The following is a 12,200-nucleotide window of genomic DNA, read 5'->3' on the forward strand; positions in this document are numbered from 1 at the left end:
GGTTGCACTTAATTTTGAAGTTTGGCTTCCATTTCAGTTCAGTCTGTCAGTTTTCAAACTAGTCGAAACTTGGTGTTTATTTTCATTTTAACATTTGATATTCAGTGTGTTATTAGCTGTGTGTGTGTGTGTGTGTGTGCATGTGTGTGTGTAAACTGACAGAAGACTGCACAGTAGCCCCTGGTGCCTTGATTCATGACTCACAGTGACGAAGCTGCCAAACGACTGAAACTAGAGAGAAATCAGAAATCATTCCCGCTTTACTTTGGCGTTTCCATTTAATTCCATCACTTTTATTGAGGTTTTTTTTTCTTTCTTTCTTTCAGTTTACTAAATTGTGTCTTCACGCCAAGCCTCCCTCTTAGTTTTACACTCTGCTCGCATGCAAAGATGATGTGACGGTGCAGCTCTGCTATTCAAGGTGTCTGCATGGATCCAATCAGGCCTGTTTTCACGTCTGTTGTTTCATCAGGTCGAGGGGACAAACTGTGTCGGCATTAAAAACCTTGTGGTAAACAGAGATGTGGACCGTTGTTTGGTGGTTTGTGTGCGTGTGTGTTATAAAGTGTGTGTGCATGTGTGTGTGTGTCAGTCGCCATGTGTTTCTGCACATCAGGGGATTTTTTTTTTTTTAACAAATACTGAGAACTTTAACAGCACGACAACACATGAGTTTCTTGATTTCGTCTCTTGACACGTTTACCTTCGTGTTCTTCATTAAAACAAGTCCAAGACCTGGTTGAGTTGTAGATTCAAGTCAAACCAGGACAGAAAAAACGGGTTGGGACGGAATCAAAACCAAAACCAGAGCAGATTGACTCCCATTCAAGACCAAAACCAAGTTTTTCCAAATGCAAAAATAATGCTAATGGAGTTTCTCAAGGATCGATAAATAGGTACATCCATCTGTAGGAGGTCTGGAAAAACCCTTCAGTATCCAGCATCCAAACATGAGCAAAGTTCCCCATTTTTCATATTTTTAGATGGACAGGACAAAGTCAGAATCTAGTAGCAACTGTTTTTATAGTTTCATAATGTTTTGAACCCCCTGACCTCTGATTTCTCTGCTGGTTGCAGCCTCACTGAAGCTCCATCACTCTGATACTGAGGGAGATATTCAAGATGCCGTTATTTTATGGCTGCAGAATCACATCAGACAGAAAAGATCTGCATGTCTTGTGCATCATTTTAGACACATTTCCCTGGAATCCAGCAGCTCGTGTTTGGGATCTTTGGAAACCTCAGGATCTCCACTAGAATTTAAAATAAAGTCCTGCGGGTTTGAACAAAGCTCGGCTGAGCGGCGATGACGAACCCTCCGGCGGGAGAGGTGGAGTTGAAAAGGTTAATACCGTGCATGCTGTAAAGTAAGCTACGTGTTTACTGTAATTGAGGTTGTGATGCATTTTGCTTGAGCAACCCAGGAAGAGCAGCTCATCAGGATCTTATGAACAAACAATCAAATAATGAATTTATAAGAAACAGCTGAAGTTAAAACAAGACTGAGACTATCACTGAAGATATCCTAGTGATGGAGAATCTTAAATACACATTAAAAATGAAGGAAAAGGGGGGAATGGTTAATATATAAATTTTAAAAAAGGCATAAATAGTAATGTTGTCCAAAGAGAATGTAGACCTGTTCACATTATGTTGGATTTTCTTTCCTTTTCTTTTTTCCTCTCTTCTCCCTCTGTTAGTTTACTTTAAAAAGAAAACAATAAATATAAAGTTGAGACATGTCCAAGATGAAAACACAACCCTGAGAGCAGACTCCCTCAGTCTCCACCTCTGCAGCTTCACATTTCACCTCTAAATTCTACCAAAAAGGGAAGAAAAGGAAAAAAAAAACTCACTAATTTAAACACATTCTTGTTTTGGCTGGTGAGATGACTTCCTGTTGTGAACTCATCGCTGCGTGGGTGTTGGAGCTGTGACTGCACGGCCAGAGGAGACTCACACACACACACACACACACACACACACACACGCACACACACACATACGCACACACAAATAAAATATAATGAAATAAAAATAAATGAAAAAGTGAAGCAGCCTCGGTGCCAGCTCGGCTCGGCTCGGCGCTGAATGGAATTACAGTTCTGTGATGCAAACGTGGCACCGGGACCTGCCCTCCAAACCCCCCCTGCACCCCCCCTGCACCCCCCTCCCCCACTTCCTCCCTCTTCCTGCCAAAGCCAAAGCGACCACTCGGGCCCCAGGGGCAACTTGTGTGGCATAGAAACCCCCCCCCCCCACCTCCTCCTCCTCCTCCTCCTCGACCTTGTTGTTGATCTTCTCCCCTCACAGTCACTTCTCGTACATCCAGCTCCTCTCTGGCTCGTCAGGGACGGATTTTAAACTGTTTACTCTGTTTGTGCCAGAGCGGCTCACATGTACAGGATGGAGTGTCCGGGCCATTGTAGGGGAGAAAATATTTTCAGAGAAAAAAAAAAAAAAAATCAGGATTTCTGAGATCGTAGTCATACATTTATGAGACAAAAACCCCTGTGTTCTCTGAGATTAAAGTAGGAAATTCAGAAGAAAAAAAATCACAAATTTTGAGTAAACAATCAAAAATTTAGAGATTAGTAAGTCACAAATTTGTGGAAAAAACTCAGAAAAATATTCCTAATTTTTTCAGCAAAGCGAAGTGATGTGGATCCTTGACCCCAAAAAGTTAAAATGAATAAATAAATAAATAAAACTATTTTTCCATTTTTTTGCTCATAAATTTTTGACTTTATAATCTCAGAATTTTCAAGTGTTTTTCTCATGAATTTGTAAGTTTTTCTTGTAAATTTGCAAATTTATTCTCAGAGAATATCCAGAGAGTATCCAAGTTTTTTTCTCATAATATTACCCAGCCCTCCCCTGGCTCCATATTACATTTGTCCATACACTGATATGCTGTAGTACACACAGGCCTTTTTTCTTCTTTTTCTTCTTCTAATGAAGGTCCTTGTATCTAAAATAAATACTGAGCAAGTAAAAATATAAGTAAAATATTCTCTGGATCTGTTGGTGTTTGTGTTCATTTCCTTCTCTTCAGCTGTGCTTCTCTTCATTCAAACTGGCCCAAGTCAAGTCCAACATCCAGTTTTAGTTTCGAGTCAGACCGGGACAGAAAAGCGGGTTGGAACAGAGTCAAAACCAAAACCAGAGCAGATTGAATCCCATTCAAGACCAAAACCAAGTTTTTCCAAATGCAAAAATAACGCTAATGGCGTTTCTTAAGGATCGATAAATAGATAGATCCATCTGCAGGAGGACGGGAAAAAACCCTTGAGCATCCAGATAATCAGTGATTTGGAGCAGATGCAGTTTAAGGTCCATCACAAACACAACCTTCCTCCTGGGGAAACCCCTTCAATTAGTGCCCAGGATAAATTAACAAGGCATGAACAGAATTCCCCATTTTTATCGTTTTAGTCTGTCACACATAACAGGGAAATCCCAACTTCTAGTAACCACTGTTATGTAGTTTTGTGATGTTTTTAAGTGTCTGAACTCTGGATTTCCCCTTACATTTTACCATTAAGCAGCTTCAGGGTTGGAAAAGATTTTTTCCATACTGTCCAAAGTCACACACAAGTGAAAATATAAGTAAAATATTCTCTGAATCTGTTAGTATTCCTGTTTATTTTCTTCTTTTCTGCTGCGTGGCCCTTCAAAGCTGAGCAGTAGGCGTCTTAGTCACAAAACTCAGGAGAAAAAAAACTTCAAATTCATCTTTTTTTTCCTGTCGAATAGCGCTGTGCTGGTGCCAAAACGGGCTGTTGTGTCATCTAATGGCACTCACTGGTCTAGTTTTTGCTGAAATAAAACCCTAAGTCATGACCTGTTGACCTTTAAAACTCACCAAAGGAAGTTTTCTGTTTTTCTTTTGTGGAGCGGCGCAATCGGTCAGGTTACAACACAAAACCAAGCACACTGTGTGGAAAAGACACCTATTTCCTACATTAAATCCCCTCTATATTGCTATTTTTTATTTGTTTCTTGTACTAGTTTCATAATTTTTGTGTTTTCTTAAGTCTAATATGACCTAGGCTTGCAGAATGTGGGCTAAAGTGAGGGATTTCTGTACCAAAAGGTTCATTTGTCACAAACTTAACCCACAAAAATACACTGGTGGTCCACGAGCTGCCAACTGTGTATTGTTTCTGCAGTTTCAGGGTATACAGACATTTCTGTGGTACAAGCCTAAAAAAAAAAGAAAAAACATGTTCTGTTAAGGAAACACTTTTGTAAAATAATATTTAGCTCAGTTCAGTTTGACCCAGACTTAAAACTGAGCTTTTATTACTCGGCTGCCCACTGACCGGGAAGAAAGAAGAGGAAGAAGAAGAAGAAAGATAAACAAAGATCACAGTGTGTTCTGATACTCCCACGCTCAGACACACACACACACACACACACACACACCGTCACACACACACACACACATACACACACATTTGGAGCTGGTTCTAAGGGTGAGAACAAGAATAAAGGAGAGTGAAGGACAGCGGAGACACTGTGTTCTGGGTCCTTCTATTCTGTGTTTTATCATTTGCTTCACTTTATCTTGTCCAAGTATAGAAGTAAGCCAGACGCATGTGTACGGAAAACATTTTGACATTTTGCACAAAAAAAAAATGAAAAAATAGGCCTGAACCTGTCATACAGTACAATTACATTGACATACCCACTGGCATATGAAGTGAAACTGCTGAATATATCATATATGGCTGTGAAAATACCATATAAATGCCTTTTTGGAGAAAAAACAGCATCTGCATTTTAAACTTGTTCAAATTCATGCCTTCAACGGAAAGTAAATGATGTAATTTTTCATTACAATGGATATAATTGTCATCACTGACAACATCCTGAACCCGTGGGAATCTGAAGTTCTTCCTATCAGCTGATTTCTCATGAGTCAAAGCAGCGTTTTTTCTGAGGATTAAAACGTTATTTTCACATGTAAGAGTGGAGAAGGCCAGTCAGAATACAGCTCAGATTGTATTCCTCCCACTCCTGTTTGATTGACAGCTATGAGCTAGGTGATTTGTGTTACCCAAACAGTATGAGACTGTGTCCAGGTTGTTTTCACCTGGAGGCCTGAGATCGAACCCGAGCAGAGACCCTGGGGCGAGGCGAATCCCGGTCACCTGGTGAAGTGACAGCTGGTCTCGCTGCTGGGAACTTGTGTGTGAACTCCACACGCTGCGGAGAGAGAGTGACCCAAACTGTATTTTACTCTGACCAAAACAACTATGGGCTGAGGAGAAAAATACTGTATAACTGCATAAAACAAACAAGCTGTGAGTGCACACACGGTACAAACAACCGAAAATCACATGCTGTAAAAAATAACACTAAATCACACATATGCACTGTTAGCAAACCACCCTGAATTACGCACAAACACAATGAATACCTTACAGTAACATGAGTGCATACATTTTAAACACAAGCGGCTCCAGCTGGAGTCAAAGTGCTGACTCAGACTCTTGCTCATGAGCTCATCATTCATATACAGACACTTAAAAACCTCCACTTTAACCCCTTAAACTCTAATTTCCCCTTAGATTTATTCTATTTTTTTTATTTTTTTTTATTATTATTTTTTTCCCATATAGTAGGGCAGTTCCACATCCATGTTTATTCCAACCCGGCTGGTCTGTGATGCTTTACACCAAATGAAACCAAAGAGACGAGAGAGAAAAAAAAGGTCTAACATTGGTGAGTGGGTAGCTGCTCACTGCTGCTTAGGAGCCAAATTTAAAGTAAAATCTCCCTGTGATTATTGGAAAACTTGAATCTTCTGTGACTCCTCTGATTTCAGCAAAATCACTTGACCATTAATCACCTCATACTTGTGAGTCCCAAACCTCCCACTTGGTGGTTTAGGCTGATAAATAAGATTTCACAAGAAATCTTCCTTTGTGCAGCTTTAAAAATTACAACATTCATAGTCATTCCTATGTTCCCTTGATTTATCTGGCACATAATGGGAGCACGACAAAGGGTACTATGTTCCCAAGTCCTACATATGTGCTCTCCCAAGGTCTTATGCTCCCAGGATCCTATGTTCCCAAGGTCCTACATTTCCATGGTCCTGTGTTCCCAAGGTCCTATGTCCCTCAGGTCCTAAGTTCCCAAGGTCTAATGTTTTCATGGTCTTATGTTCCCAAGGACATAGCTTCCCAAGGTAAGAGGTTCCTAAGGTCCTATGTCCCCAAGGCCCTATGTCCCCAAGGTCCTAAGTTTCCATGGTTCTAGGTTCCCAAGGTCCTACACTCCCAAGGTCCTATGTTCCCAAAGTCTTATGTTCCCCAGGTTCTAAGTTTCCAAGGTCCTATATTGCCAAGGTCCTATGTCCCCAAGGTCCTATGTTCTTCAGGTCCTAAGTTCCCAAGGTCCTACATTCCCCTATGTTCCCATTCCCTGGTAGCATAGAAACGTTCACAGTCCAACCAAGGTGACAAACTCATTCACTCCCACTTGAACCTGCTTGAAAACCCATGTCCAAAGCCCTGTCCATCTTTAAAGACCAAAATAACTAACCCCTCAGTGAGCCTTCAGGTCCAACTGCGACCACACTGCACCACCAAGAAACACACAGAGGGACAAACGTCAGGACCACGGGTTTACTCCCTCAGAGCAGATGATGGCAGTCGAATTCCAACGCCAGACCACAGAGTGAAAAAATACACAACGGTGCAACCTGATAGGACAAAACCCTGTGACACAAATTGTCATTTTCCACTATCCACTATGTGATGCGGTTTGGATGGGGCGATATGTAGGCCAACGGTAATTATGCTGTTTTTTCCCCCAAAAAAAGTGTGTGTGTGTGTGTGTGTGTGTGTGTGTGTGTGTGTGTGAATGTGTGAACTTGTGTGTACGCGCAGATCATATTTGAATGTGTGTGTGTTTGTGTTTTCCCACCAAGAATGCAGCCATCCCTCTGTCCTCCCAATCAAATGAATTTCATGTCATGTCATGAAGAAATAGTAACTTGCAATCATCGCCATCTGGTAAACCGTGTGACTGGGGTCACTGGAGTTATTTGTAAAGACACAAACACCTGCAAGCTTTGACTTTACTGCAAAATTTGTTCCAGTGGGGCTGCATTAGAGAGCCAAATTCCCATCACAACTCTAAAGTGGAGCAGTTGATGAGATTTCTGGTGAGAAAACAATTGGAAGGAAAAAAAAATTGGGGGAGAAAAGGAGGAAATAGCATTCGCATCAGAAATGGCATATGCAGCCTGTGACAGGAGGGTCCCAAGTAGCCCAAAAGATTGAAAACATCTGCATTAAAGGAACAGTTCACCCAAAATACTGCAAAGAACACAGACAAGCTGTATCTATCTGCCTCTAATTTGTACTTGGTGGGGGCAGATAGGTACAGTGTGCTGTGTCTTCAGCAGGAAATAGTTCCCAACGAAACTATTCGCCCTTGAGGCTGTGGATTATGTCGGGTATCTGTGTCATTTGGTTTTGGGAAGAGATGTTGCAGCGGAGTTATTCACATGCACATTTTTGAAGGTTTGAGGGCCACAAAATAAAACCATCCCCATCCGGCTCCATTGTACTGGGGTTAAAAGAGACACACTGGGATCCTCACCAATGTATCTTCATGGATAGACTGCACTAGGGGTGAGTGTATTTTCGGTGAGCTGTCCATGTAAACTGCGAGGTAAATACAGTATCTGTATATCAGTAATGAAATTTTGATCATAATCTCTAATGGCATGATGGCAAAATGGAAAATAAAGTTGAAAATAACATGAACTCCCCTGTAAGTGCCTTGCTCAGAGGCAGGTGATGAAGGAGGGCGGAGCCTTTTCTCAAACCTGCAGCCTTCCGGTCACAAGCCTGTTACTCTGTCCTACTTTGATTCTGTCCTGGGAAAATCTGCCTCATATCAGCGTCTAATTCCCTTAAGGCCACCGGGGATTCTCCTAAGCTACAGTCTGGTTCAGCAAAAAGCCCGAGGCCAGTCTGCTGATTACAAGCGAGCTGCCATCGAGCCTCCTGATTGGCCAGAGCGAAGGGATTGGAAATGAGGAGATGGTTATTTTGGCTCAGGGCGGGGGGTTGAAGTATTGTACCAGTGTAACCCTGCAGGGGATGTGGAGGCGTACAGTGTATGCCTGCCTGGTGGGAGTCTGGATGAGTGTGTGTGTGTGTGCGTGTGTGTGTGTGTGTGTGGCTGGCACACTTGGCAGCTCCGCGGGGGGTTCAGGGTCGACGTTGGGCTCAGACGCTGAGCTGACGTCTTGGCTGCAGTAAGGAAAAGGCTGTCTGATCCTGCACACACAGGGCTGTTGTTGTTCCAGAGTGCACACGAACACATGCACCCATGTGTGGTGTGTGTGTGTGTGTGTGTGTGTGTGTGTGTGTGTGTGTGTTTGTCTGCAAGGTATACATCCATCTGTCACTGTCCCACTGCCCTCCTTTCAGGCCTGCAGCGTCCAGGAGGACAGATGTGTTTCACTGCAACATTATTTCATGAGATTAAAATTATAAACTTGAATCTGGATTTAATTGTTTTAAAATCAGAATTGAGTTATCTGCACATTTGTGTTGTTTGCGTGTTACTTTATGTGTATGCAGCACCGTTCCTTTTTTTTTTTAATCCTATGAAACCCAGGAGCCCATGAGCAGGCTTTATTTGGGAGATTTTTTTTTTTACTTTTATTTTTATTATTATCTTTATCATTATTATTATTTATTATTGTTGTTGTTGCTGTTGTTGTGTGTAATATTTTTTTGTTGTTTTAATTAATTAATTTATTTATTTATTTATACAAATTTGGGGGTAGTTTTGGCAAATTTTATAGTAATTCTGTGTTTTTTTAAAATTTTAAATATATATTCAAAGTCATAATAAATAAACACTTGCTGGTTTTTGTATGTGTTTGGCTTAAGTTAATTCAAAATAAATCTTTTTTTGAGAATTAAACTGATGCAATGTCTGTGTCTTTTGTCACAACCTCGTGCCGTGGATGTGCAGTACATGATACAATACACACTGATCCATTAAAGCTGCACTTAGAAAGATTTTTAGGTAAATATTCATCACCACCTTGAGAGTCACATCATCACCACCTGAGATTTGGAATTTTACAGATTTACAACTTTACAAATATTGGAAACACTTCACGGTAAGGGAACATGAATTATCCTGAAATTATAAATGACTTCATGCATGAAAAAGAAGTAATTCATGTATGAAAGATTCCATGAATTATCAGGAATTTCAAGAACTGGCTGTATCTCAGGCATGCATATGTGCAAGAACAAAACATCGATAAAAACAGGAACTAATGCATTTCAGTCATCAGGGTCTGTGGCTTCTTCATTGTAGACTGCGCGGAAATGGACAGACCCAACAACTAGTCACAGGAATTCAGCTGAAATCCAAATACTGCAGCTTCTCATGACTTCATCATGTTTGAAGCCCACAACCAAAGTGATGAACTGGTCATTTTGAAAGACGTGAATTTGCTCTGGTTTCAAAAAGTTAAATGTGAACAAATCAATTTTTGAAATTTAGAACAAGTGCGAAAATGTTGCTCTAATAAAGAAAAACAAATACATACAGAAAGTGAGTTTTAACAGCCTGGAAATCTCAGCCAAGTAACCACCGAATCATTGGTAGTGATCCATAATCCTATCAGGCCCAATATATTATGTATCATAAGATCATTTTTTGATATGAGGCAGAAAACCCTCAGCAGAGCCGGAGCGTACAGAGCTGCATTATAGTTCCTATTTGAGGTATTTGGGTTCTGCCCAAATCCTTTTTATCCAGTGGCTGCACTCTTGATACAATGCCCTGATTGAGAGGCAGACTAACACCATTACATAAGGTAATTACTAGAAGTAAAACTAATGTTTCATGGGGAATTAGGTTGCATGGTGATTCATGCTGTAATGTGATGGTGGCCTTGTACAGTCTGTCGTTTTTTGGTTTTTGGTATTTTTTTTGTATATTCACTGGAATTGACCACAGAAAAGGAACCATCCTGACACCATGATGCCATACCCTTGCTCTTCTATCATACAAACACACACACACACACACACACACACACACACAGTCACACACTCATCCTAAGCTGTAGAAACCTTCTTGTCCTGTCCTGTAGCTCCTTCATTGGCTCTGCTCCCACTGGGTGCTGTGACGTCTCCTGTCAGGCCATGGGGTGACCAGGTTCGCAGTTGTTGTGTTTACAATCAAGGGTATTAAGTGAGGTGACACACACACACACACACACACACTCACATCCTCCCACCCCCAGGACGGTATTAGGTGAGCTTTAGGTGAGTGCCAGGTGAGTGTTAGGTAAGTGGATGAGCACCCAGTGAGAGCAGGAGACCAGGGATTAGCCTTAAAGCCAACATAACTAACCCTATGAGAACAGACACACACAATCACATATACACTCGCGTGCATACAGTACGCACACACACACACACACACACACACACACACACACACACACACACACACACACAAACAAAGCAGTCACCCAGTCCCAGAGCGCTGAGAGGATTTTGCTTCTTCCTCTATTCTTGTTTGAGCTCTCTGTTATTTTGGACAAAGAGTCTGAGTTGCATGACAATTCCCTGTCCTTATCCCATGGAGATAAAAGGCGCGCACACACACAAACAAACACACACACACACACGCACACGTACACACTCTTTCCTCATATAAACATCCTTATGACTCATGTATGACCTCCTTTAACTCTGTAGACAGATTGGGAAATTGCAGGCTCATTGACCCAAAGTTACAGTAAGGGTCTGAGTGGGTGATAAGCTGGAAATGACAACACCCCCATTAACCTATATACGTTTTTTTTTTTCTTTTTTCTTTTTTTATACTGGGAATGTCATCAAAACACCTCATATGTCTGATTCTTATTATTTCAACACTGTTGTGGGTTTTGTTAAAAAAAGATTCGGTTTGGCACCATCATGATGCAGTTCCCGAAATGCAGAAGGAATTAAACAAAACAAAAAATGGGGAAATAAAAATGAGTTCTGGGCATTTTTGCCCATTCACAATTGTTCATGCTGCAGTGTTGCATGTGAAGGCTCCAGTTCTTCTTCCACAAGGCCAGGCATTACTGCACTGCAGCTTAAACTTTGACCAGGCATCTCTGCACTTCAGATTCAGACTCAGAACTTAATTTGCCAGATAGAAATGTACAAGGAATTTGTCCTTGTCCGGGTGTCAACATGATGCAATAAATATTATAAAAGTTCATCATCTACTGCATTGTCTACTGAGTATTTAATTTTTGTTTTTGGTTCTTTTTGTAGACACAGAAAAGGATTTTTGTAGACACAGAAACAAACAAACAAACAAAAAAATGATGCAATATAATGACAAATAATAAAATGCAACACATACAATGCAGTGCAGTAAAAATGTATAGCAAAATAAATCAAAGGAGGAATTTGTGCAGTGAGTTATGCACATGTATGCAATGAGTTTCAAGCACAGTCACATTGTAAGATCAGTGGAATGGACATTGCTTTACAGACACAGCTTTGCCTTTTCTGAAAGAAACACTTCATCACCCAGAAATGTATCGCCAGTAAAGTAAATTTCTTGTTCTTACGCTGCATTACACAGATGTCAGTAGGAAACTTTGATGACAGGAAAAATGCGGCGGTCCTGCAAGATTGAAATCCAAGTTGGAAACTTTGATGAGATTTTTTTTTATGCCTGAACTTTCTCAACAGCAGTGACATCAAGTGGATGGCAGCATTGACTGTAAACGCTGCATAACAATATTTTAAACACATTTACATTCATCACAATATATTAAAGTTCCAGTTTCAGCAATACGTGACCTTAAATTATGTAATGTTGTGTCTAATCAGTAAATTAAATTTCTTGTTCATGAACTTGCAGTTTGTTGAAAAGTTGGAAACTAAGAATCTGTGCTAGAAAAAAAAATGAATGGAAAAACATTCCTGGGCTTTGCTAAAATCCACTGACACAGCATTACTTTTAACAGGTTAATGCATTTTATGACATTAAATCCATCAAAACACCCCTGCTAAACAGTCCATGCAAACTACTGTAGCTAGCTAATGCTACAGTAGACACAACATGAACTTTTGCATTATCCAGAAATAGGAGTGCATCATCAGCAAACTAAATTTCTTGTCCCTATGCTG

Source organism: Myripristis murdjan, chromosome 19 (assembly GCF_902150065.1).
Source record: "Myripristis murdjan chromosome 19, fMyrMur1.1, whole genome shotgun sequence".
NCBI lineage: Eukaryota > Metazoa > Chordata > Actinopteri > Holocentriformes > Holocentridae > Myripristis > Myripristis murdjan.